The sequence below is a fragment of the Ambystoma mexicanum genome, unplaced genomic scaffold, assembly GCF_040938575.1.
Source record: "Ambystoma mexicanum isolate Mex_15411 unplaced genomic scaffold, UKY_AmexF1_1 Mex_scaf141, whole genome shotgun sequence".
NCBI lineage: Eukaryota > Metazoa > Chordata > Amphibia > Caudata > Ambystomatidae > Ambystoma > Ambystoma mexicanum.
The window spans coordinates 192619-219192 of record NW_027182371.1 but is presented as its reverse complement, the minus strand read 5'-3'; the positions used below and the strand labels follow the sequence as shown (position 1 = coordinate 219192).

General features: G+C 53.7%; 7 non-coding genes across 7 annotated transcripts; all 7 read right to left on the bottom strand.

Moving 5' to 3' along the window:
* Positions 1 to 2019: 2019 nt before the first annotated feature.
* LOC138553949 (5S ribosomal RNA) lies at positions 2020 to 2138 on the bottom strand. Its single transcript, XR_011297252.1, has one exon. It is a non-coding gene; the product is annotated as a 5S ribosomal RNA (ribosomal RNA).
* Positions 2139 to 4937: 2799 nt separating this feature from the next.
* Positions 4938 to 5056, bottom strand: LOC138553948 (5S ribosomal RNA). Its single transcript, XR_011297251.1, has one exon. It is a non-coding gene; the product is annotated as a 5S ribosomal RNA (ribosomal RNA).
* Positions 5057 to 9149: 4093 nt separating this feature from the next.
* On the bottom strand, positions 9150 to 9268 carry LOC138553946 (5S ribosomal RNA). Its single transcript, XR_011297249.1, has one exon. It is a non-coding gene; the product is annotated as a 5S ribosomal RNA (ribosomal RNA).
* A 4093-nt stretch (positions 9269 to 13361) lies between these two features.
* On the bottom strand, positions 13362 to 13480 carry LOC138553906 (5S ribosomal RNA). Its single transcript, XR_011297209.1, has one exon. It is a non-coding gene; the product is annotated as a 5S ribosomal RNA (ribosomal RNA).
* Positions 13481 to 17577: 4097 nt separating this feature from the next.
* Positions 17578 to 17696, bottom strand: LOC138553901 (5S ribosomal RNA). The gene has a single exon (XR_011297204.1). It is a non-coding gene; the product is annotated as a 5S ribosomal RNA (ribosomal RNA).
* Positions 17697 to 21789: 4093 nt separating this feature from the next.
* Positions 21790 to 21908, bottom strand: LOC138553905 (5S ribosomal RNA). Its single transcript, XR_011297208.1, has one exon. It is a non-coding gene; the product is annotated as a 5S ribosomal RNA (ribosomal RNA).
* Positions 21909 to 26005: 4097 nt separating this feature from the next.
* Positions 26006 to 26124, bottom strand: LOC138553945 (5S ribosomal RNA). The gene has a single exon (XR_011297248.1). It is a non-coding gene; the product is annotated as a 5S ribosomal RNA (ribosomal RNA).
* Positions 26125 to 26574: the final 450 nt, after the last annotated feature.

Sequence of the window (26574 nt, the reverse complement as noted above, 5' to 3'; positions counted from 1 at the left end):
CTGAGGCCCCCAGCCCAGCCCAGCCCAGGCAGCCATCAGCTGAAGGCTGACTCTCTACCCCAGTGCTGGTCCAAGTTGGTTTGGCAAAATTTTGCAAAGAAGATGCCTGTAAATGTAACTCACGCCACACTAGCACTCACCCAGGCGTCGGTTCCTTACAAAAATAGAAAGCACCTCTAAAAAAAGAAGAAATAAACACACACACAATTTTCCTGCTGCGGTCTCCTCGACTCTTTGGAAGGCAGAGGGCGATGTTGGTTGAAGCCCTTACCTTCTCTGGCTGGCGGCCTACAAGACCAGGAAAGAAGCAGGCCCAGTAACAGCAGCTGAGGCCCCCAGCCCAGCCACGCCTAGGCAGGCATCAGCGGAAGGCTGACTCTCTACCCCAGTGCTGCTCCAAGTTGGTTTGGCAAAAGTTTGCAAAGAAGCTGCCCGTAAATTCACCTCAAGCCACACTAGCACTCACCCAGGCGTCAGTTCCTTACAAAAATAGAAAGAATCTCTAAAAAAGAAGAAATAAACACACACACAATTTTCCTGCTTCTATTCCCTCGACTCTTTGGAAGGCAGAGGGCGATGTTGGTTGAGGCCTTACCTTCTCGGGCTGGCGGCCTACAAGTCCAGGAAAGAAGCAGGCCCAGTAACAGCAGCTGAGGCCCCCAGCCCAGCCCAGCCCAGGCAGCCATCAGCTGAAGGCTGACTCTCTACCCCAGTGCTGGTCCAAGTTGGTTTGGCAAAATTTTGCAAAGAAGATGCCTGTAAATGTAACTCACGCCACACTAGCACTCACCCAGGCGTCGGTTCCTTACAAAAATAGAAAGCACCTCTAAAAAAAGAAGAAATAAACACACACACAATTTTCCTGCTGCGGTCTCCTCGACTCTTTGGAAGGCAGAGGGCGATGTTGGTTGAAGCCCTTACCTTCTCTGGCTGGCGGCCTACAAGACCAGGAAAGAAGCAGGCCCAGTAACAGCAGCTGAGGCCCCCAGCCCAGCCACGCCTAGGCAGGCATCAGCGGAAGGCTGACTCTCTACCCCAGTGCTGCTCCAAGTTGGTTTGGCAAAAGTTTGCAAAGAAGCTGCCCGTAAATTCACCTCAAGCCACACTAGCACTCACCCAGGCGTCGGTTCCTTACAAAAATAGAAAGAATCTCTAAAAAAGAAGAAATAAACACACACACAATTTTCCTGCTTCTATCCCCTCGACTCCTTGGAAGGCGGAGGGCAACCTTCGCCGCTGGTGGCCTTCACATGCAGGAAAGAAGCACACCCAGGAACAGCAGCTGAGGCTCCCAGCCCAGGCAGGCTTCAGCTGAAGGCCGACTTGGGAAGCACTGAGGCCAGACCCTGGGCTCCTGGGTCCCTCGGTTGAAGGCTCGAGGCCAGACCCCTTGGCTCCTGTGTCCCTTGGCTGAAGGCTCGACCAGTGCTCGACCAGGCTCGATCAGGCGAGATATTAGGTAGCATGGGGCCCAGCTGGGACTTCTAGGAAGCTTAGGGTGACGGCCGCTTCTGCCCCATCATCCAGAGGCCTGGCTATGGAGAGGCATGATGTGGCCTCCCTCCCTTCCTGCCTCTTGTAGGCACTTCTCCCCCGTGAGCACTTCCCGCTCCAAGTGTCCCCTTGTCTCCCAGGGTGCACTCTTCCTCTAGAGCCCACATATGCAGATGAGGCCCATCCACTTGCCTCCCCTAGCTGTAGGGGGCCTTGCGCGTCCACTGGAGAGAAAACGGGGAGACGCTGGAGGTGCTTTGCCAGGGACACGAGTGGCCCTTTCTGGCTGCATCCACCCACCCGAGGCGGCGAGCTGCTGCCCTGGCTTCAGTCTCCTGCTGCTCCAAGTTAGTTTGGCGACAACGTGTCCGCCTCTGACGGGGCTCTGCATTGGAGCGAGGGCTGCTGTCTGCCCCTGTGCCTTTTTCACGCGCCGTGTTTGTTAAAATTAAAAGCGGAATGGAGGAAAAATGTAGTTCAAGACGGGGAAGACGAACGCCGCCTATCGGGCACAGAGTAGCAAAATGCCTACAGCACCTGGTATTCCCAGGCGGTCTCCCATCCAAGTACTAACCAGGCCCGACCCTGCTTAGCTTCCGAGATCGGACGAGATCGGGCGCATTCAGGGTGGTATGGCCGTAGGCGAAGAGTGCGCCGATTCCGAGCCTCTTGTGCTGTGTCGGCTCCTCCGACGTCCACTGCCCTCTTGCAAGGCTGAACGCTGTCCTCTGCAGTGTGCTTCTGCCCTTCTTTTTGCCTCAAGCTCAGGAGCCACAGCTGCCAGCTTGGAAAAGCAACGAGCGGCTCCATGCACCCACTTTTGAAATACCCACTTGCCTACTCATGTTTGCAAAGAAAGTGTCTGTAAATTCAGGCCAAGCCACACTTGCACTCACTCACCCAAGCATCCGTTCCTTACAAAACTTTAAAAAAAAACTCGGAAAGAAAGATGGAAATAAACACACACACAATTTTCCTGCTGGGGTCTCCTCGACTCTTTGGAAGGCAGAGGGCGATGTTGGTTGAGGCCTTACCTTCTCGGGCTGGCGGCCTACAAGTCCAGGAAAGAAGCAGGCCCAGTAACAGCAGCTGAGGCCCCCAGCCCAGCCCAGCCCAGCCCAGGCAGGCATCAGCTTAAGGCTGACTCTCTACCCCACTGCTGCCCCAAATTGGTTTGGCAAAAGTTTGCAAAGAAGATGCCTGTAAATTTAACTCACGCCACACTAGCACTCACCCAGGCGTCGGTTCCTTACAAAAATAGAAAGCACCTCTAAAAAAGAAGAAATAAACACACACACAATTTTCCTGCTGGGGTCTCCTCGACTCTTTGAAAGGCAGAGGGCGATGTTGGTTGAGGCCCTTACCTTCTCCGGCTGGTGGCCTACAAGTCCAGGAAAGAAGCATGCCCAGTAACAGCAGCTGAGGCCCCCAGACCAGCCCAGCCCAGCCCAGGCAGCCATCAGCTGAAGGCTGACTCTCTACCCCAGTGCTGGTCCAAGTTGGTTTGGCAAAAGTTTGCAAAGAAGATGCCTGTAAATGTAACTCACGCCACACTAGCACTCACCCAGGCGTCGGTTCCTTACAAAAATAGAAAGCACCTCTAAAAAAAGAAGAAATAAACACACACACAATTTTCCTGCTGCGGTCTCCTCGACTCTTTGGAAGGCAGAGGGCGATGTTGGTTGAAGCCCTTACCTTCTCTGGCTGGCGGCCTACAAGACCAGGAAAGAAGCAGGCCCAGTAACAGCAGCTGAGGCCCCCAGCCCAGCCACGCCTAGGCAGGCATCAGCGGAAGGCTGACTCTCTACCCCAGTGCTGCTCCAAGTTGGTTTGGCAAAAGTTTGCAAAGAAGCTGCCCGTAAATTCACCTCAAGCCACACTAGCACTCACCCAGTCGTCAGTTCCTTACAAAAATAGAAAGAATCTCTAAAAAAGAAGAAATAAACACACACACAATTTTCCTGCTTCTATTCCCTCGACTCTTTGGAAGGCAGAGGGCGATGTTGGTTGAGGCCTTACCTTCTCGGGCTGGCGGCCTACAAGTCCAGGAAAGAAGCAGGCCCAGTAACAGCAGCTGAGGCCCCCAGCCCAGCCCAGCCCAGGCAGCCATCAGCTGAAGGCTGACTCTCTACCCCAGTGCTGGTCCAAGTTGGTTTGGCAAAATTTTGCAAAGAAGATGCCTGTAAATGTAACTCACGCCACACTAGCACTCACCCAGGCGTCGGTTCCTTACAAAAATAGAAAGCACCTCTAAAAAAAGAAGAAATAAACACACACACAATTTTCCTGCTGCGGTCTCCTCGACTCTTTGGAAGGCAGAGGGCGATGTTGGTTGAAGCCCTTACCTTCTCTGGCTGGCGGCCTACAAGACCAGGAAAGAAGCAGGCCCAGTAACAGCAGCTGAGGCCCCCAGCCCAGCCACGCCTAGGCAGGCATCAGCGGAAGGCTGACTCTCTACCCCAGTGCTGCTCCAAGTTGGTTTGGCAAAAGTTTGCAAAGAAGCTGCCCGTAAATTCACCTCAAGCCACACTAGCACTCACCCAGGCGTCAGTTCCTTACAAAAATAGAAAGAATCTCTAAAAAAGAAGAAATAAACACACACACAATTTTCCTGCTTCTATCCCCTCGACTCCTTGGAAGGCGGAGGGCAACCTTCGCCGCTGGTGGCCTTCACATGCAGGAAAGAAGCACACCCAGGAACAGCAGCTGAGGCTCCCAGCCCAGGCAGGCTTCAGCTGAAGGCCGACTTGGGAAGCACTGAGGCCAGACCCTGGGCTCCTGGGTCCCTCGGTTGAAGGCTCGAGGCCAGACCCCTTGGCTCCTGTGTCCCTTGGCTGAAGGCTCGACCAGTGCTCGACCAGGCTCGATCAGGCGAGATATTAGGTAGCATGGGGCCCAGCTGGGACTTCTAGGAAGCTTAGGGTGACGGCCGCTTCTGCCCCATCATCCAGAGGCCTGGCTATGGAGAGGCATGATGTGGCCTCCCTCCCTTCCTGCCTCTTGTAGGCACTTCTCCCCCGTGAGCACTTCCCGCTCCAAGTGTCCCCTTGTCTCCCAGGGTGCACTCTTCCTCTAGAGCCCACATATGCAGATGAGGCCCATCCACTTGCCTCCCCTAGCTGTAGGGGGCCTTGCGCGTCCACTGGAGAGAAAACGGGGAGACGCTGGAGGTGCTTTGCCAGGGACACGAGTGGCCCTTTCTGGCTGCATCCACCCACCCGAGGCGGCGAGCTGCTGCCCTGGCTTCAGTCTCCTGCTGCTCCAAGTTAGTTTGGCGACAACGTGTCCGCCTCTGACGGGGCTCTGCATTGGAGCGAGGGCTGCTGTCTGCCCCTGTGCCTTTTTCACGCGCCGTGTTTGTTAAAATTAAAAGCGGAATGGAGGAAAAATGTAGTTCAAGACGGGGAAGACGAACGCCGCCTATCGGGCACAGAGTAGCAAAATGCCTACAGCACCTGGTATTCCCAGGCGGTCTCCCATCCAAGTACTAACCAGGCCCGACCCTGCTTAGCTTCCGAGATCGGACGAGATCGGGCGCATTCAGGGTGGTATGGCCGTAGGCGAAGAGTGCGCCGATTCCGAGCCTCTTGTGCTGTGTCGGCTCCTCCGACGTCCACTGCCCTCTTGCAAGGCTGAACGCTGTCCTCTGCAGTGTGCTTCTGCCCTTCTTTTTGCCTCAAGCTCAGGAGCCACAGCTGCCAGCTTGGAAAAGCAACGAGCGGCTCCATGCACCCACTTTTGAAATACCCACTTGCCTACTCATGTTTGCAAAGAAAGTGTCTGTAAATTCAGGCCAAGCCACACTTGCACTCACTCACCCAAGCATCCGTTCCTTACAAAACTTTAAAAAAAAACTCGGAAAGAAAGATGGAAATAAACACACACACAATTTTCCTGCTGGGGTCTCCTCGACTCTTTGGAAGGCAGAGGGCGATGTTGGTTGAGGCCTTACCTTCTCGGGCTGGCGGCCTACAAGTCCAGGAAAGAAGCAGGCCCAGTAACAGCAGCTGAGGCCCCCAGCCCAGCCCAGGCAGGCATCAGCTTAAGGCTGACTCTCTACCCCACTGCTGCCCCAAATTGGTTTGGCAAAAGTTTGCAAAGAAGATGCCTGTAAATTTAACTCACGCCACACTAGCACTCACCCAGGCGTCGGTTCCTTACAAAAATAGAAAGCACCTCTAAAAAAGAAGAAATAAACACACACACAATTTTCCTGCTGGGGTCTCCTCGACTCTTTGAAAGGCAGAGGGCGATGTTGGTTGAGGCCCTTACCTTCTCCGGCTGGTGGCCTACAAGTCCAGGAAAGAAGCATGCCCAGTAACAGCAGCTGAGGCCCCCAGACCAGCCCAGCCCAGCCCAGGCAGCCATCAGCTGAAGGCTGACTCTCTACCCCAGTGCTGGTCCAAGTTGGTTTGGCAAAATTTTGCAAAGAAGATGCCTGTAAATGTAACTCACGCCACACTAGCACTCACCCAGGCGTCGGTTCCTTACAAAAATAGAAAGCACCTCTAAAAAAAGAAGAAATAAACACACACACAATTTTCCTGCTGCGGTCTCCTCGACTCTTTGGAAGGCAGAGGGCGATGTTGGTTGAAGCCCTTACCTTCTCTGGCTGGCGGCCTACAAGACCAGGAAAGAAGCAGGCCCAGTAACAGCAGCTGAGGCCCCCAGCCCAGCCACGCCTAGGCAGGCATCAGCGGAAGGCTGACTCTCTACCCCAGTGCTGCTCCAAGTTGGTTTGGCAAAAGTTTGCAAAGAAGCTGCCCGTAAATTCACCTCAAGCCACACTAGCACTCACCCAGTCGTCAGTTCCTTACAAAAATAGAAAGAATCTCTAAAAAAGAAGAAATAAACACACACACAATTTTCCTGCTTCTATTCCCTCGACTCTTTGGAAGGCAGAGGGCGATGTTGGTTGAGGCCTTACCTTCTCGGGCTGGCGGCCTACAAGTCCAGGAAAGAAGCAGGCCCAGTAACAGCAGCTGAGGCCCCCAGCCCAGCCCAGCCCAGGCAGGCATCAGCTTAAGGCTGACTCTCTACCCCACTGCTGCCCCAAATTGGTTTGGCAAAAGTTTGCAAAGAAGATGCCTGTAAATTTAACTCACGCCACACTAGCACTCACCCAGGCGTCGGTTCCTTACAAAAATAGAAAGCACCTCTAAAAAAGAAGAAATAAACACACACACAATTTTCCTGCTGCGGTCTCCTCGACTCTTTGGAAGGCAGAGGGCGATGTTGGTTGAAGCCCTTACCTTCTCTGGCTGGCGGCCTACAAGACCAGGAAAGAAGCAGGCCCAGTAACAGCAGCTGAGGCCCCCAGCCCAGCCACGCCTAGGCAGGCATCAGCGGAAGGCTGACTCTCTACCCCAGTGCTGCTCCAAGTTGGTTTGGCAAAAGTTTGCAAAGAAGCTGCCCGTAAATTCACCTCAAGCCACACTAGCACTCACCCAGTCGTCAGTTCCTTACAAAAATAGAAAGAATCTCTAAAAAAGAAGAAATAAACACACACACAATTTTCCTGCTTCTATCCCCTCGACTCTTTGGAAGGCAGAGGGCGATGTTGGTTGAGGCCTTACCTTCTCGGGCTGGCGGCCTACAAGTCCAGGAAAGAAGCAGGCCCAGTAACAGCAGCTGAGGCCCCCAGCCCAGCCCAGCCCAGGCAGGCATCAGCTTAAGGCTGACTCTCTACCCCACTGCTGCCCCAAATTGGTTTGGCAAAAGTTTGCAAAGAAGATGCCTGTAAATTTAACTCACGCCACACTAGCACTCACCCAGGCGTCGGTTCCTTACAAAAATAGAAAGCACCTCTAAAAAAGAAGAAATAAACACACACACAATTTTCCTGCTGGGGTCTCCTCGACTCTTTGAAAGGCAGAGGGCGATGTTGGTTGAGGCCCTTACCTTCTCCGGCTGGTGGCCTACAAGTCCAGGAAAGAAGCATGCCCAGTAACAGCAGCTGAGGCCCCCAGACCAGCCCAGCCCAGCCCAGGCAGCCATCAGCTGAAGGCTGACTCTCTACCCCAGTGCTGGTCCAAGTTGGTTTGGCAAAATATTGCAAAGAAGATGCCTGTAAATGTAACTCACGCCACACTAGCACTCACCCAGGCGTCGGTTCCTTACAAAAATAGAAAGCACCTCTAAAAAAAGAAGAAATAAACACACACACAATTTTCCTGCTGCGGTCTCCTCGACTCTTTGGAAGGCAGAGGGCGATGTTGGTTGAAGCCCTTACCTTCTCTGGCTGGCGGCCTACAAGACCAGGAAAGAAGCAGGCCCAGTAACAGCAGCTGAGGCCCCCAGCCCAGCCACGCCTAGGCAGGCATCAGCTTAAGGCTGACTCTCTACCCCACTGCTGCCCCAAATTGGTTTGGCAAAAGTTTGCAAAGAAGATGCCTGTAAATTTAACTCACGCCACACTAGCACTCACCCAGGCGTCGGTTCCTTACAAAAATAGAAAGCACCTCTAAAAAAGAAGAAATAAACACACACACAATTTTCCTGCTGCGGTCTCCTCGACTCTTTGGAAGGCAGAGGGCGATGTTGGTTGAAGCCCTTACCTTCTCTGGCTGGCGGCCTACAAGACCAGGAAAGAAGCAGGCCCAGTAACAGCAGCTGAGGCCCCCAGCCCAGCCACGCCTAGGCAGGCATCAGCGGAAGGCTGACTCTCTACCCCAGTGCTGCTCCAAGTTGGTTTGGCAAAAGTTTGCAAAGAAGCTGCCCGTAAATTCACCTCAAGCCACACTAGCACTCACCCAGGCGTCAGTTCCTTACAAAAATAGAAAGAATCTCTAAAAAAGAAGAAATAAACACACACACAATTTTCCTGCTTCTATCCCCTCGACTCCTTGGAAGGCGGAGGGCAACCTTCGCCGCTGGTGGCCTTCACATGCAGGAAAGAAGCACACCCAGGAACAGCAGCTGAGGCTCCCAGCCCAGGCAGGCTTCAGCTGAAGGCCGACTTGGGAAGCACTGAGGCCAGACCCTGGGCTCCTGGGTCCCTCGGTTGAAGGCTCGAGGCCAGACCCCTTGGCTCCTGTGTCCCTTGGCTGAAGGCTCGACCAGTGCTCGACCAGGCTCGATCAGGCGAGATATTAGGTAGCATGGGGCCCAGCTGGGACTTCTAGGAAGCTTAGGGTGACGGCCGCTTCTGCCCCATCATCCAGAGGCCTGGCTATGGAGAGGCATGATGTGGCCTCCCTCCCTTCCTGCCTCTTGTAGGCACTTCTCCCCCGTGAGCACTTCCCGCTCCAAGTGTCCCCTTGTCTCCCAGGGTGCACTCTTCCTCTAGAGCCCACATATGCAGATGAGGCCCATCCACTTGCCTCCCCTAGCTGTAGGGGGCCTTGCGCGTCCACTGGAGAGAAAACGGGGAGACGCTGGAGGTGCTTTGCCAGGGACACGAGTGGCCCTTTCTGGCTGCATCCACCCACCCGAGGCGGCGAGCTGCTGCCCTGGCTTCAGTCTCCTGCTGCTCCAAGTTAGTTTGGCGACAACGTGTCCGCCTCTGACGGGGCTCTGCATTGGAGCGAGGGCTGCTGTCTGCCCCTGTGCCTTTTTCACGCGCCGTGTTTGTTAAAATTAAAAGCGGAATGGAGGAAAAATGTAGTTCAAGACGGGGAAGACGAACGCCGCCTATCGGGCACAGAGTAGCAAAATGCCTACAGCACCTGGTATTCCCAGGCGGTCTCCCATCCAAGTACTAACCAGGCCCGACCCTGCTTAGCTTCCGAGATCGGACGAGATCGGGCGCATTCAGGGTGGTATGGCCGTAGGCGAAGAGTGCGCCGATTCCGAGCCTCTTGTGCTGTGTCGGCTCCTCCGACGTCCACTGCCCTCTTGCAAGGCTGAACGCTGTCCTCTGCAGTGTGCTTCTGCCCTTCTTTTTGCCTCAAGCTCAGGAGCCACAGCTGCCAGCTTGGAAAAGCAACGAGCGGCTCCATGCACCCACTTTTGAAATACCCACTTGCCTACTCATGTTTGCAAAGAAAGTGTCTGTAAATTCAGGCCAAGCCACACTTGCACTCACTCACCCAAGCATCCGTTCCTTACAAAACTTTAAAAAAAAACTCGGAAAGAAAGATGGAAATAAACACACACACAATTTTCCTGCTGGGGTCTCCTCGACTCTTTGGAAGGCAGAGGGCGATGTTGGTTGAGGCCTTACCTTCTCGGGCTGGCGGCCTACAAGTCCAGGAAAGAAGCAGGCCCAGTAACAGCAGCTGAGGCCCCCAGCCCAGCCCAGGCAGGCATCAGCTTAAGGCTGACTCTCTACCCCACTGCTGCCCCAAATTGGTTTGGCAAAAGTTTGCAAAGAAGATGCCTGTAAATTTAACTCACGCCACACTAGCACTCACCCAGGCGTCGGTTCCTTACAAAAATAGAAAGCACCTCTAAAAAAGAAGAAATAAACACACACACAATTTTCCTGCTGGGGTCTCCTCGACTCTTTGAAAGGCAGAGGGCGATGTTGGTTGAGGCCCTTACCTTCTCCGGCTGGTGGCCTACAAGTCCAGGAAAGAAGCATGCCCAGTAACAGCAGCTGAGGCCCCCAGACCAGCCCAGCCCAGCCCAGGCAGCCATCAGCTGAAGGCTGACTCTCTACCCCAGTGCTGGTCCAAGTTGGTTTGGCAAAATTTTGCAAAGAAGATGCCTGTAAATGTAACTCACGCCACACTAGCACTCACCCAGGCGTCGGTTCCTTACAAAAATAGAAAGCACCTCTAAAAAAAGAAGAAATAAACACACACACAATTTTCCTGCTGCGGTCTCCTCGACTCTTTGGAAGGCAGAGGGCGATGTTGGTTGAAGCCCTTACCTTCTCTGGCTGGCGGCCTACAAGACCAGGAAAGAAGCAGGGCCAGTAACAGCAGCTGAGGCCCCCAGCCCAGCCACGCCTAGGCAGGCATCAGCGGAAGGCTGACTCTCTACCCCAGTGCTGCTCCAAGTTGGTTTGGCAAAAGTTTGCAAAGAAGCTGCCCGTAAATTCACCTCAAGCCACACTAGCACTCACCCAGTCGTCAGTTCCTTACAAAAATAGAAAGAATCTCTAAAAAAGAAGAAATAAACACACACACAATTTTCCTGCTTCTATTCCCTCGACTCTTTGGAAGGCAGAGGGCGATGTTGGTTGAGGCCTTACCTTCTCGGGCTGGCGGCCTACAAGTCCAGGAAAGAAGCAGGCCCAGTAACAGCAGCTGAGGCCCCCAGCCCAGCCCAGCCCAGGCAGGCATCAGCTTAAGGCTGACTCTCTACCCCACTGCTGCCCCAAATTGGTTTGGCAAAAGTTTGCAAAGAAGATGCCTGTAAATTTAACTCACGCCACACTAGCACTCACCCAGGCGTCGGTTCCTTACAAAAATAGAAAGCACCTCTAAAAAAGAAGAAATAAACACACACACAATTTTCCTGCTGCGGTCTCCTCGACTCTTTGGAAGGCAGAGGGCGATGTTGGTTGAAGCCCTTACCTTCTCTGGCTGGCGGCCTACAAGACCAGGAAAGAAGCAGGCCCAGTAACAGCAGCTGAGGCCCCCAGCCCAGCCACGCCTAGGCAGGCATCAGCGGAAGGCTGACTCTCTACCCCAGTGCTGCTCCAAGTTGGTTTGGCAAAAGTTTGCAAAGAAGCTGCCCGTAAATTCACCTCAAGCCACACTAGCACTCACCCAGTCGTCAGTTCCTTACAAAAATAGAAAGAATCTCTAAAAAAGAAGAAATAAACACACACACAATTTTCCTGCTTCTATCCCCTCGACTCTTTGGAAGGCAGAGGGCGATGTTGGTTGAGGCCTTACCTTCTCGGGCTGGCGGCCTACAAGTCCAGGAAAGAAGCAGGCCCAGTAACAGCAGCTGAGGCCCCCAGCCCAGCCCAGCCCAGGCAGGCATCAGCTTAAGGCTGACTCTCTACCCCACTGCTGCCCCAAATTGGTTTGGCAAAAGTTTGCAAAGAAGATGCCTGTAAATTTAACTCACGCCACACTAGCACTCACCCAGGCGTCGGTTCCTTACAAAAATAGAAAGCACCTCTAAAAAAGAAGAAATAAACACACACACAATTTTCCTGCTGGGGTCTCCTCGACTCTTTGAAAGGCAGAGGGCGATGTTGGTTGAGGCCCTTACCTTCTCCGGCTGGTGGCCTACAAGTCCAGGAAAGAAGCATGCCCAGTAACAGCAGCTGAGGCCCCCAGACCAGCCCAGCCCAGCCCAGGCAGCCATCAGCTGAAGGCTGACTCTCTACCCCAGTGCTGGTCCAAGTTGGTTTGGCAAAATTTTGCAAAGAAGATGCCTGTAAATGTAACTCACGCCACACTAGCACTCACCCAGGCGTCGGTTCCTTACAAAAATAGAAAGCACCTCTAAAAAAAGAAGAAATAAACACACACACAATTTTCCTGCTGCGGTCTCCTCGACTCTTTGGAAGGCAGAGGGCGATGTTGGTTGAAGCCCTTACCTTCTCTGGCTGGCGGCCTACAAGACCAGGAAAGAAGCAGGCCCAGTAACAGCAGCTGAGGCCCCCAGCCCAGCCACGCCTAGGCAGGCATCAGCTTAAGGCTGACTCTCTACCCCACTGCTGCCCCAAATTGGTTTGGCAAAAGTTTGCAAAGAAGATGCCTGTAAATTTAACTCACGCCACACTAGCACTCACCCAGGCGTCGGTTCCTTACAAAAATAGAAAGCACCTCTAAAAAAGAAGAAATAAACACACACACAATTTTCCTGCTGCGGTCTCCTCGACTCTTTGGAAGGCAGAGGGCGATGTTGGTTGAAGCCCTTACCTTCTCTGGCTGGCGGCCTACAAGACCAGGAAAGAAGCAGGCCCAGTAACAGCAGCTGAGGCCCCCAGCCCAGCCACGCCTAGGCAGGCATCAGCGGAAGGCTGACTCTCTACCCCAGTGCTGCTCCAAGTTGGTTTGGCAAAAGTTTGCAAAGAAGCTGCCCGTAAATTCACCTCAAGCCACACTAGCACTCACCCAGGCGTCAGTTCCTTACAAAAATAGAAAGAATCTCTAAAAAAGAAGAAATAAACACACACACAATTTTCCTGCTTCTATCCCCTCGACTCCTTGGAAGGCGGAGGGCAACCTTCGCCGCTGGTGGCCTTCACATGCAGGAAAGAAGCACACCCAGGAACAGCAGCTGAGGCTCCCAGCCCAGGCAGGCTTCAGCTGAAGGCCGACTTGGGAAGCACTGAGGCCAGACCCTGGGCTCCTGGGTCCCTCGGTTGAAGGCTCGAGGCCAGACCCCTTGGCTCCTGTGTCCCTTGGCTGAAGGCTCGACCAGTGCTCGACCAGGCTCGATCAGGCGAGATATTAGGTAGCATGGGGCCCAGCTGGGACTTCTAGGAAGCTTAGGGTGACGGCCGCTTCTGCCCCATCATCCAGAGGCCTGGCTATGGAGAGGCATGATGTGGCCTCCCTCCCTTCCTGCCTCTTGTAGGCACTTCTCCCCCGTGAGCACTTCCCGCTCCAAGTGTCCCCTTGTCTCCCAGGGTGCACTCTTCCTCTAGAGCCCACATATGCAGATGAGGCCCATCCACTTGCCTCCCCTAGCTGTAGGGGGCCTTGCGCGTCCACTGGAGAGAAAACGGGGAGACGCTGGGGGTGCTTTGCCAGGGACACGAGTGGCCCTTTCTGGCTGCATCCACCCACCCGAGGCGGCGAGCTGCTGCCCTGGCTTCAGTCTCCTGCTGCTCCAAGTTAGTTTGGCGACAACGTGTCCGCCTCTGACGGGGCTCTGCATTGGAGCGAGGGCTGCTGTCTGCCCCTGTGCCTTTTTCACGCGCCGTGTTTGTTAAAATTAAAAGCGGAATGGAGGAAAAATGTAGTTCAAGACGGGGAAGACGAACGCCGCCTATCGGGCACAGAGTAGCAAAATGCCGACAGCACCTGGTATTCCCAGGCGGTCTCCCATCCAAGTACTAACCAGGCCCGACCCTGCTTAGCTTCCGAGATCGGACGAGATCGGGCGCATTCAGGGTGGTATGGCCGAGGGTGAAGAGTGCGCCGATTCCGAGCCTCTTGTGCTGTGTCGGCTCCTCCGACGTCCACTGCCCTCTTGCAAGGCTGAACGCTGTCCTCTGCAGTGTGCTTCTGCCCTTCTTTTTGCCTCAAGCTCAGGAGCCACAGCTGCCAGCTTGGAAAAGCAACGAGCGGCTCCATGCACCCACTTTTGAAATACCCACTTGCCTACTCATGTTTGCAAAGAAAGTGTCTGTAAATTCAGGCCAAGCCACACTTGCACTCACTCACCCAAGCATCCGTTCCTTACAAAACTTTAAAAAAAAACTCGGAAAGAAAGATGGAAATAAACACACACACAATTTTCCTGCTGGGGTCTCCTCGACTCTTTGGAAGGCAGAGGGCGATGTTGGTTGAGGCCTTACCTTCTCGGGCTGGCGGCCTACAAGTCCAGGAAAGAAGCAGGCCCAGTAACAGCAGCTGAGGCCCCCAGCCCAGCCCAGCCCAGGCAGGCATCAGCTTAAGGCTGACTCTCTACCCCACTGCTGCCCCAAATTGGTTTGGCAAAAGTTTGCAAAGAAGATGCCTGTAAATTTAACTCACGCCACACTAGCACTCACCCAGGCGTCGGTTCCTTACAAAAATAGAAAGCACCTCTAAAAAAGAAGAAATAAACACACACACAATTTTCCTGCTGGGGTCTCCTCGACTCTTTGAAAGGCAGAGGGCGATGTTGGTTGAGGCCCTTACCTTCTCCGGCTGGTGGCCTACAAGTCCAGGAAAGAAGCATGCCCAGTAACAGCAGCTGAGGCCCCCAGACCAGCCCAGCCCAGCCCAGGCAGCCATCAGCTGAAGGCTGACTCTCTACCCCAGTGCTGGTCCAAGTTGGTTTGGCAAAAGTTTGCAAAGAAGATGCCTGTAAATGTAACTCACGCCACACTAGCACTCACCCAGGCGTCGGTTCCTTACAAAAATAGAAAGCACCTCTAAAAAAAGAAGAAATAAACACACACACAATTTTCCTGCTGCGGTCTCCTCGACTCTTTGGAAGGCAGAGGGCGATGTTGGTTGAAGCCCTTACCTTCTCTGGCTGGCGGCCTACAAGACCAGGAAAGAAGCAGGCCCAGTAACAGCAGCTGAGGCCCCCAGCCCAGCCACGCCTAGGCAGGCATCAGCGGAAGGCTGACTCTCTACCCCAGTGCTGCTCCAAGTTGGTTTGGCAAAAGTTTGCAAAGAAGCTGCCCGTAAATTCACCTCAAGCCACACTAGCACTCACCCAGTCGTCAGTTCCTTACAAAAATAGAAAGAATCTCTAAAAAAGAAGAAATAAACACACACACAATTTTCCTGCTTCTATTCCCTCGACTCTTTGGAAGGCAGAGGGCGATGTTGGTTGAGGCCTTACCTTCTCGGGCTGGCGGCCTACAAGTCCAGGAAAGAAGCAGGCCCAGTAACAGCAGCTGAGGCCCCCAGCCCAGCCCAGCCCAGGCAGGCATCAGCTTAAGGCTGACTCTCTACCCCACTGCTGCCCCAAATTGGTTTGGCAAAAGTTTGCAAAGAAGATGCCTGTAAATTTAACTCACGCCACACTAGCACTCACCCAGGCGTCGGTTCCTTACAAAAATAGAAAGCACCTCTAAAAAAGAAGAAATAAACACACACACAATTTTCCTGCTGCGGTCTCCTCGACTCTTTGGAAGGCAGAGGGCGATGTTGGTTGAAGCCCTTACCTTCTCTGGCTGGCGGCCTACAAGACCAGGAAAGAAGCAGGCCCAGTAACAGCAGCTGAGGCCCCCAGCCCAGCCACGCCTAGGCAGGCATCAGCGGAAGGCTGACTCTCTACCCCAGTGCTGCTCCAAGTTGGTTTGGCAAAAGTTTGCAAAGAAGCTGCCCGTAAATTCACCTCAAGCCACACTAGCACTCACCCAGTCGTCAGTTCCTTACAAAAATAGAAAGAATCTCTAAAAAAGAAGAAATAAACACACACACAATTTTCCTGCTTCTATCCCCTCGACTCTTTGGAAGGCAGAGGGCGATGTTGGTTGAGGCCTTACCTTCTCGGGCTGGCGGCCTACAAGTCCAGGAAAGAAGCAGGCCCAGTAACAGCAGCTGAGGCCCCCAGCCCAGCCCAGCCCAGGCAGGCATCAGCTTAAGGCTGACTCTCTACCCCACTGCTGCCCCAAATTGGTTTGGCAAAAGTTTGCAAAGAAGATGCCTGTAAATTTAACTCACGCCACACTAGCACTCACCCAGGCGTCGGTTCCTTACAAAAATAGAAAGCACCTCTAAAAAAGAAGAAATAAACACACACACAATTTTCCTGCTGGGGTCTCCTCGACTCTTTGAAAGGCAGAGGGCGATGTTGGTTGAGGCCCTTACCTTCTCCGGCTGGTGGCCTACAAGTCCAGGAAAGAAGCATGCCCAGTAACAGCAGCTGAGGCCCCCAGACCAGCCCAGCCCAGCCCAGGCAGCCATCAGCTGAAGGCTGACTCTCTACCCCAGTGCTGGTCCAAGTTGGTTTGGCAAAATTTTGCAAAGAAGATGCCTGTAAATGTAACTCACGCCACACTAGCACTCACCCAGGCGTCGGTTCCTTACAAAAATAGAAAGCACCTCTAAAAAAAGAAGAAATAAACACACACACAATTTTCCTGCTTCTATTCCCTCGACTCTTTGGAAGGCAGAGGGCGATGTTGGTTGAGGCCTTACCTTCTCGGGCTGGCGGCCTACAAGTCCAGGAAAGAAGCAGGCCCAGTAACAGCAGCTGAGGCCCCCAGCCCAGCCCAGCCCAGGCAGGCATCAGCTTAAGGCTGACTCTCTACCCCACTGCTGCCCCAAATTGGTTTGGCAAAAGTTTGCAAAGAAGATGCCTGTAAATTTAACTCACGCCACACTAGCACTCACCCAGGCGTCGGTTCCTTACAAAAATAGAAAGCACCTCTAAAAAAGAAGAAATAAACACACACACAATTTTCCTGCTGCGGTCTCCTCGACTCTTTGGAAGGCAGAGGGCGATGTTGGTTGAAGCCCTTACCTTCTCTGGCTGGCGGCCTACAAGACCAGGAAAGAAGCAGGCCCAGTAACAGCAGCTGAGGCCCCCAGCCCAGCCACGCCTAGGCAGGCATCAGCGGAAGGCTGACTCTCTACCCCAGTGCTGCTCCAAGTTGGTTTGGCAAAAGTTTGCAAAGAAGCTGCCCGTAAATTCACCTCAAGCCACACTAGCACTCACCCAGGCGTCAGTTCCTTACAAAAATAGAAAGAATCTCTAAAAAAGAAGAAATAAACACACACACAATTTTCCTGCTTCTATCCCCTCGACTCCTTGGAAGGCGGAGGGCAACCTTCGCCGCTGGTGGCCTTCACATGCAGGAAAGAAGCACACCCAGGAACAGCAGCTGAGGCTCCCAGCCCAGGCAGGCTTCAGCTGAAGGCCGACTTGGGAAGCACTGAGGCCAGACCCTGGGCTCCTGGGTCCCTCGGTTGAAGGCTCGAGGCCAGACCCCTTGGCTCCTGTGTCCCTTGGCTGAAGGCTCGACCAGTGCTCGACCAGGCTCGATCAGGCGAGATATTAGGTAGCATGGGGCCCAGCTGGGACTTCTAGGAAGCTTAGGGTGACGGCCGCTTCTGCCCCATCATCCAGAGGCCTGGCTATGGAGAGGCATGATGTGGCCTCCCTCCCTTCCTGCCTCTTGTAGGCACTTCTCCCCCGTGAGCACTTCCCGCTCCAAGTGTCCCCTTGTCTCCCAGGGTGCACTCTTCCTCTAGAGCCCACATATGCAGATGAGGCCCATCCACTTGCCTCCCCTAGCTGTAGGGGGCCTTGCGCGTCCACTGGAGAGAAAACGGGGAGACGCTGGAGGTGCTTTGCCAGGGACACGAGTGGCCCTTTCTGGCTGCATCCACCCACCCGAGGCGGCGAGCTGCTGCCCTGGCTTCAGTCTCCTGCTGCTCCAAGTTAGTTTGGCGACAACGTGTCCGCCTCTGACGGGGCTCTGCATTGGAGCGAGGGCTGCTGTCTGCCCCTGTGCCTTTTTCACGCGCCGTGTTTGTTAAAATTAAAAGCGGAATGGAGGAAAAATGTAGTTCAAGACGGGGAAGACGAACGCCGCCTATCGGGCACAGAGTAGCAAAATGCCTACAGCACCTGGTATTCCCAGGCGGTCTCCCATCCAAGTACTAACCAGGCCCGACCCTGCTTAGCTTCCGAGATCGGACGAGATCGGGCGCATTCAGGGTGGTATGGCCGTAGGTGAAGAGTGCGCCGATTCCGAGCCTCTTGTGCTGTGTCGGCTCCTCCGACGTCCACTGCCCTCTTGCAAGGCTGAACGCTGTCCTCTGCAGTGTGCTTCTGCCCTTCTTTTTGCCTCAAGCTCAGGAGCCACAGCTGCCAGCTTGGAAAAGCAACGAGCGGCTCCATGCACCCACTTTTGAAATACCCACTTGCCTACTCATGTTTGCAAAGAAAGTGTCTGTAAATTCAGGCCAAGCCACACTTGCACTCACTCACCCAAGCATCCGTTCCTTACAAAACTTTAAAAAAAAACTCGGAAAGAAAGATGGAAATAAACACACACACAATTTTCCTGCTGGGGTCTCCTCGACTCTTTGGAAGGCAGAGGGCGATGTTGGTTGAGGCCTTACCTTCTCGGGCTGGCGGCCTACAAGTCCAGGAAAGAAGCAGGCCCAGTAACAGCAGCTGAGGCCCCCAGCCCAGCCCAGGCAGGCATCAGCTTAAGGCTGACTCTCTACCCCACTGCTGCCCCAAATTGGTTTGGCAAAAGTTTGCAAAGAAGATGCCTGTAAATTTAACTCACGCCACACTAGCACTCACCCAGGCGTCGGTTCCTTACAAAAATAGAAAGCACCTCTAAAAAAGAAGAAATAAACACACACACAATTTTCCTGCTGGGGTCTCCTCGACTCTTTGAAAGGCAGAGGGCGATGTTGGTTGAGGCCCTTACCTTCTCCGGCTGGTGGCCTACAAGTCCAGGAAAGAAGCATGCCCAGTAACAGCAGCTGAGGCCCCCAGACCAGCCCAGCCCAGCCCAGGCAGCCATCAGCTGAAGGCTGACTCTCTACCCCAGTGCTGGTCCAAGTTGGTTTGGCAAAATTTTGCAAAGAAGATGCCTGTAAATGTAACTCACGCCACACTAGCACTCACCCAGGCGTCGGTTCCTTACAAAAATAGAAAGCACCTCTAAAAAAAGAAGAAATAAACACACACACAATTTTCCTGCTGCGGTCTCCTCGACTCTTTGGAAGGCAGAGGGCGATGTTGGTTGAAGCCCTTACCTTCTCTGGCTGGCGGCCTACAAGACCAGGAAAGAAGCAGGCCCAGTAACAGCAGCTGAGGCCCCCAGCCCAGCCACGCCTAGGCAGGCATCAGCGGAAGGCTGACTCTCTACCCCAGTGCTGCTCCAAGTTGGTTTGGCAAAAGTTTGCAAAGAAGCTGCCCGTAAATTCACCTCAAGCCACACTAGCACTCACCCAGTCGTCAGTTCCTTACAAAAATAGAAAGAATCTCTAAAAAAGAAGAAATAAACACACACACAATTTTCCTGCTTCTATTCCCTCGACTCTTTGGAAGGCAGAGGGCGATGTTGGTTGAGGCCTTACCTTCTCGGGCTGGCGGCCTACAAGTCCAGGAAAGAAGCAGGCCCAGTAACAGCAGCTGAGGCCCCCAGCCCAGCCCAGCCCAGGCAGGCATCAGCTTAAGGCTGACTCTCTACCCCACTGCTGCCCCAAATTGGTTTGGCAAAAGTTTGCAAAGAAGATGCCTGTAAATTTAACTCACGCCACACTAGCACTCACCCAGGCGTCGGTTCCTTACAAAAATAGAAAGCACCTCTAAAAAAGAAGAAATAAACACACACACAATTTTCCTGCTGCGGTCTCCTCGACTCTTTGGAAGGCAGAGGGCGATGTTGGTTGAAGCCCTTACCTTCTCTGGCTGGCGGCCTACAAGACCAGGAAAGAAGCAGGCCCAGTAACAGCAGCTGAGGCCCCCAGCCCAGCCACGCCTAGGCAGGCATCAGCGGAAGGCTGACTCTCTACCCCAGTGCTGCTCCAAGTTGGTTTGGCAAAAGTTTGCAAAGAAGCTGCCCGTAAATTCACCTCAAGCCACACTAGCACTCACCCAGTCGTCAGTTCCTTACAAAAATAGAAAGAATCTCTAAAAAAGAAGAAATAAACACACACACAATTTTCCTGCTTCTATCCCCTCGACTCTTTGGAAGGCAGAGGGCGATGTTGGTTGAGGCCTTACCTTCTCGGGCTGGCGGCCTACAAGTCCAGGAAAGAAGCAGGCCCAGTAACAGCAGCTGAGGCCCCCAGCCCAGCCCAGCCCAGGCAGGCATCAGCTTAAGGCTGACTCTCTACCCCACTGCTGCCCCAAATTGGTTTGGCAAAAGTTTGCAAAGAAGATGCCTGTAAATTTAACTCACGCCACACTAGCACTCACCCAGGCGTCGGTTCCTTACAAAAATAGAAAGCACCTCTAAAAAAGAAGAAATAAACACACACACAATTTTCCTGCTGGGGTCTCCTCGACTCTTTGAAAGGCAGAGGGCGATGTTGGTTGAGGCCCTTACCTTCTCCGGCTGGTGGCCTACAAGTCCAGGAAAGAAGCATGCCCAGTAACAGCAGCTGAGGCCCCCAGACCAGCCCAGCCCAGCCCAGGCAGCCATCAGCTGAAGGCTGACTCTCTACCCCAGTGCTGGTCCAAGTTGGTTTGTCAAAATTTTGCAAAGAAGATGCCTGTAAATGTAACTCACGCCACACTAGCACTCACCCAGGCGTCGGTTCCTTACAAAAATAGAAAGCACCTCTAAAAAAAGAAGAAATAAACACACACACAATTTTCCTGCTGCGGTCTCCTCGACTCTTTGGAAGGCAGAGGGCGATGTTGGTTGAAGCCCTTACCTTCTCTGGCTGGCGGCCTACAAGACCAGGAAAGAAGCAGGCCCAGTAACAGCAGCTGAGGCCCCCAGCCCAGCCACGCCTAGGCAGGCATCAGCTTAAGGCTGACTCTCTACCCCACTGCTGCCCCAAATTGGTTTGGCAAAAGTTTGCAAAGAAGATGCCTGTAAATTTAACTCACGCCACACTAGCACTCACCCAGGCGTCGGTTCCTTACAAAAATAGAAAGCACCTCTAAAAAAGAAGAAATAAACACACACACAATTTTCCTGCTGCGGTCTCCTCGACTCTTTGGAAGGCAGAGGGCGATGTTGGTTGAAGCCCTTACCTTCTCTGGCTGGCGGCCTACAAGACCAGGAAAGAAGCAGGCCCAGTAACAGCAGCTGAGGCCCCCAGCCCAGCCACGCCTAGGCAGGCATCAGCGGAAGGCTGACTCTCTACCCCAGTGCTGCTCCAAGTTGGTTTGGCAAAAGTTTGCAAAGAAGCTGCCCGTAAATTCACCTCAAGCCACACTAGCACTCACCCAGGCGTCAGTTCCTTACAAAAATAGAAAGAATCTCTAAAAAAGAAGAAATAAACACACACACAATTTTCCTGCTTCTATCCCCTCGACTCCTTGGAAGGCGGAGGGCAACCTTCGCCGCTGGTGGCCTTCACATGCAGGAAAGAAGCACACCCAGGAACAGCAGCTGAGGCTCCCAGCCCAGGCAGGCTTCAGCTGAAGGCCGACTTGGGAAGCACTGAGGCCAGACCCTGGGCTCCTGGGTCCCTCGGTTGAAGGCTCGAGGCCAGACCCCTTGGCTCCTGTGTCCCTTGGCTGAAGGCTCGACCAGTGCTCGACCAGGCTCGATCAGGCGAGATATTAGGTAGCATGGGGCCCAGCTGGGACTTCTAGGAAGCTTAGGGTGACGGCCGCTTCTGCCCCATCATCCAGAGGCCTGGCTATGGAGAGGCATGATGTGGCCTCCCTCCCTTCCTGCCTCTTGTAGGCACTTCTCCCCCGTGAGCACTTCCCGCTCCAAGTGTCCCCTTGTCTCCCAGGGTGCACTCTTCCTCTAGAGCCCACATATGCAGATGAGGCCCATCCACTTGCCTCCCCTAGCTGTAGGGGGCCTTGCGCGTCCACTGGAGAGAAAACGGGGAGACGCTGGGGGTGCTTTGCCAGGGACACGAGTGGCCCTTTCTGGCTGCATCCACCCACCCGAGGCGGCGAGCTGCTGCCCTGGCTTCAGTCTCCTGCTGCTCCAAGTTAGTTTGGCGACAACGTGTCCGCCTCTGACGGGGCTCTGCATTGGAGCGAGGGCTGCTGTCTGCCCCTGTGCCTTTTTCACGCGCCGTGTTTGTTAAAATTAAAAGCGGAATGGAGGAAAAATGTAGTTCAAGACGGGGAAGACGAACGCCGCCTATCGGGCACAGAGTAGCAAAATGCCGACAGCACCTGGTATTCCCAGGCGGTCTCCCATCCAAGTACTAACCAGGCCCGACCCTGCTTAGCTTCCGAGATCGGACGAGATCGGGCGCATTCAGGGTGGTATGGCCGAGGGTGAAGAGTGCGCCGATTCCGAGCCTCTTGTGCTGTGTCGGCTCCTCCGACGTCCACTGCCCTCTTGCAAGGCTGAACGCTGTCCTCTGCAGTGTGCTTCTGCCCTTCTTTTTGCCTCAAGCTCAGGAGCCACAGCTGCCAGCTTGGAAAAGCAACGAGCGGCTCCATGCACCCACTTTTGAAATACCCACTTGCCTACTCATGTTTGCAAAGAAAGTGTCTGTAAATTCAGGCCAAGCCACACTTGCACTCACTCACCCAAGCATCCGTTCCTTACAAAACTTTAAAAAAAAACTCGGAAAGAAAGATGGAAATAAACACACACACAATTTTCCTGCTGGGGTCTCCTCGACTCTTTGGAAGGCAGAGGGCGATGTTGGTTGAGGCCTTACCTTCTCGGGCTGGCGGCCTACAAGTCCAGGAAAGAAGCAGGCCCAGTAACAGCAGCTGAGGCCCCCAGCCCAGCCCAGCCCAGGCAGGCATCAGCTTAAGGCTGACTCTCTACCCCACTGCTGCCCCAAATTGGTTTGGCAAAAGTTTGCAAAGAAGATGCCTGTAAATTTAACTCACGCCACACTAGCACTCACCCAGGCGTCGGTTCCTTACAAAAATAGAAAGCACCTCTAAAAAAGAAGAAATAAACACACACACAATTTTCCTGCTGGGGTCTCCTCGACTCTTTGAAAGGCAGAGGGCGATGTTGGTTGAGGCCCTTACCTTCTCCGGCTGGTGGCCTACAAGTCCAGGAAAGAAGCATGCCCAGTAACAGCAGCTGAGGCCCCCAGACCAGCCCAGCCCAGCCCAGGCAGCCATCAGCTGAAGGCTGACTCTCTACCCCAGTGCTGGTCCAAGTTGGTTTGGCAAAAGTTTGCAAAGAAGATGCCTGTAAATGTAACTCACGCCACACTAGCACTCACCCAGGCGTCGGTTCCTTACAAAAATAGAAAGCACCTCTAAAAAAAGAAGAAATAAACACACACACAATTTTCCTGCTGCGGTCTCCTCGACTCTTTGGAAGGCAGAGGGCGATGTTGGTTGAAGCCCTTACCTTCTCTGGCTGGCGGCCTACAAGACCAGGAAAGAAGCAGGCCCAGTAACAGCAGCTGAGGCCCCCAGCCCAGCCACGCCTAGGCAGGCATCAGCGGAAGGCTGACTCTCTACCCCAGTGCTGCTCCAAGTTGGTTTGGCAAAAGTTTGCAAAGAAGCTGCCCGTAAATTCACCTCAAGCCACACTAGCACTCACCCAGTCGTCAGTTCCTTACAAAAATAGAAAGAATCTCTAAAAAAGAAGAAATAAACACACACACAATTTTCCTGCTTCTATTCCCTCGACTCTTTGGAAGGCAGAGGGCGATGTTGGTTGAGGCCTTACCTTCTCGGGCTGGCGGCCTACAAGTCCAGGAAAGAAGCAGGCCCAGTAACAGCAGCTGAGGCCCCCAGCCCAGCCCAGCCCAGGCAGGCATCAGCTTAAGGCTGACTCTCTACCCCACTGCTGCCCCAAATTGGTTTGGCAAAAGTTTGCAAAGAAGATGCCTGTAAATTTAACTCACGCCACACTAGCACTCACCCAGGCGTCGGTTCCTTACAAAAATAGAAAGCACCTCTAAAAAAGAAGAAATAAACACACACACAATTTTCCTGCTGCGGTCTCCTCGACTCTTTGGAAGGCAGAGGGCGATGTTGGTTGAAGCCCTTACCTTCTCTGGCTGGCGGCCTACAAGACCAGGAAAGAAGCAGGCCCAGTAACAGCAGCTGAGGCCCCCAGCCCAGCCACGCCTAGGCAGGCATCAGCGGAAGGCTGACTCTCTACCCCAGTGCTGCTCCAAGTTGGTTTGGCAAAAGTTTGCAAAGAAGCTGCCCGTAAATTCACCTCAAGCCACACTAGCACTCACCCAGTCGTCAGTTCCTTACAAAAATAGAAAGAATCTCTAAAAAAGAAGAAATAAACACACACACAATTTTCCTGCTTCTATCCCCTCGACTCTTTGGAAGGCAGAGGGCGATGTTGGTTGAGGCCTTACCTTCTCGGGCTGGCGGCCTACAAGTCCAGGAAAGAAGCAGGCCCAGTAACAGCAGCTGAGGCCCCCAGCCCAGCCCAGCCCAGGCAGGCATCAGCTTAAGGCTGACTCTCTACCCCACTGCTGCCCCAAATTGGTTTGGCAAAAGTTTGCAAAGAAGATGCCTGTAAATTTAACTCACGCCACACTAGCACTCACCCAGGCGTCGGTTCCTTACAAAAATAGAAAGCACCTCTAAAAAAGAAGAAATAAACACACACACAATTTTCCTGCTGGGGTCTCCTCGACTCTTTGAAAGGCAGAGGGCGATGTTGGTTGAGGCCCTTACCTTCTCCGGCTGGTGGCCTACAAGTCCAGGAAAGAAGCATGCCCAGTAACAGCAGCTGAGGCCCCCAGACCAGCCCAGCCCAGCCCAGGCAGCCATCAGCTGAAGGCTGACTCTCTACCCCAGTGCTGGTCCAAGTTGGTTTGGCAAAATTTTGCAAAGAAGATGCCTGTAAATGTAACTCACGCCACACTAGCACTCACCCAGGCGTCGGTTCCTTACAAAAATAGAAAGCACCTCTAAAAAAAGAAGAAATAAACACACACACAATTTTCCTGCTTCTATTCCCTCGACTCTTTGGAAGGCAGAGGGCGATGTTGGTTGAGGCCTTACCTTCTCGGGCTGGCGGCCTACAAGTCCAGGAAAGAAGCAGGCCCAGTAACAGCAGCTGAGGCCCCCAGCCCAGCCCAGCCCAGGCAGGCATCAGCTTAAGGCTGACTCTCTACCCCACTGCTGCCCCAAATTGGTTTGGCAAAAGTTTGCAAAGAAGATGCCTGTAAATTTAACTCACGCCACACTAGCACTCACCCAGGCGTCGGTTCCTTACAAAAATAGAAAGCACCTCTAAAAAAGAAGAAATAAACACACACACAATTTTCCTGCTGCGGTCTCCTCGACTCTTTGGAAGGCAGAGGGCGATGTTGGTTGAAGCCCTTACCTTCTCTGGCTGGCGGCCTACAAGACCAGGAAAGAAGCAGGCCCAGTAACAGCAGCTGAGGCCCCCAGCCCAGCCACGCCTAGGCAGGCATCAGCGGAAGGCTGACTCTCTACCCCAGTGCTGCTCCAAGTTGGTTTGGCAAAAGTTTGCAAAGAAGCTGCCCGTAAATTCACCTCAAGCCACACTAGCACTCACCCAGGCGTCAGTTCCTTACAAAAATAGAAAGAATCTCTAAAAAAGAAGAAATAAACACACACACAATTTTCCTGCTTCTATCCCCTCGACTCGTTGGAAGGCGGAGGGCAACCTTCGCCGCTGGTGGCCTTCACATGCAGGAAAGAAGCACACCCAGGAACAGCAGCTGAGGCTCCCAGCCCAGGCAGGCTTCAGCTGAAGGCCGACTTGGGAAGCACTGAGGCCAGACCCTGGGCTCCTGGGTCCCTCGGTTGAAGGCTCGAGGCCAGACCCCTTGGCTCCTGTGTCCCTTGGCTGAAGGCTCGACCAGTGCTCGACCAGGCTCGATCAGGCGAGATATTAGGTAGCATGGGGCCCAGCTGGGACTTCTAGGAAGCTTAGGGTGACGGCCGCTTCTGCCCCATCATCCAGAGGCCTGGCTATGGAGAGGCATGATGTGGCCTCCCTCCCTTCCTGCCTCTTGTAGGCACTTCTCCCCCGTGAGCACTTCCCGCTCCAAGTGTCCCCTTGTCTCCCAGGGTGCACTCTTCCTCTAGAGCCCACATATGCAGATGAGGCCCATCCACTTGCCTCCCCTAGCTGTAGGGGGCCTTGCGCGTCCACTGGAGAGAAAACGGGGAGACGCTGGAGGTGCTTTGCCAGGGACACGAGTGGCCCTTTCTGGCTGCATCCACCCACCCGAGGCGGCGAGCTGCTGCCCTGGCTTCAGTCTCCTGCTGCTCCAAGTTAGTTTGGCGACAACGTGTCCGCCTCTGACGGGGCTCTGCATTGGAGCGAGGGCTGCTGTCTGCCCCTGTGCCTTTTTCACGCGCCGTGTTTGTTAAAATTAAAAGCGGAATGGAGGAAAAATGTAGTTCAAGACGGGGAAGACGAACGCCGCCTATCGGGCACAGAGTAGCAAAATGCCTACAGCACCTGGTATTCCCAGGCGGTCTCCCATCCAAGTACTAACCAGGCCCGACCCTGCTTAGCTTCCGAGATCGGACGAGATCGGGCGCATTCAGGGTGGTATGGCCGTAGGCGAAGAGTGCGCCGATTCCGAGCCTCTTGTGCTGTGTCGGCTCCTCCGACGTCCACTGCCCTCTTGCAAGGCTGAACGCTGTCCTCTGCAGTGTGCTTCTGCCCTTCTTTTTGCCTCAAGCTCAGGAGCCACAGCTGCCAGCTTGGAAAAGCAACGAGCGGCTCCATGCACCCACTTTTGAAATACCCACTTGCCTACTCATGTTTGCAAAGAAAGTGTCTGTAAATTCAGGCCAAGCCACACTTGCACTCACTCACCCAAGCATCCGTTCCTTACAAAACTTTAAAAAAAAACTCGGAAAGAAAGATGGAAATAAACACACACACAATTTTCCTGCTGGGGTCTCCTCGACTCTTTGGAAGGCAGAGGGCGATGTTGGTTGAGGCCTTACCTTCTCGGGCTGGCGGCCTACAAGTCCAGGAAAGAAGCAGGCCCAGTAACAGCAGCTGAG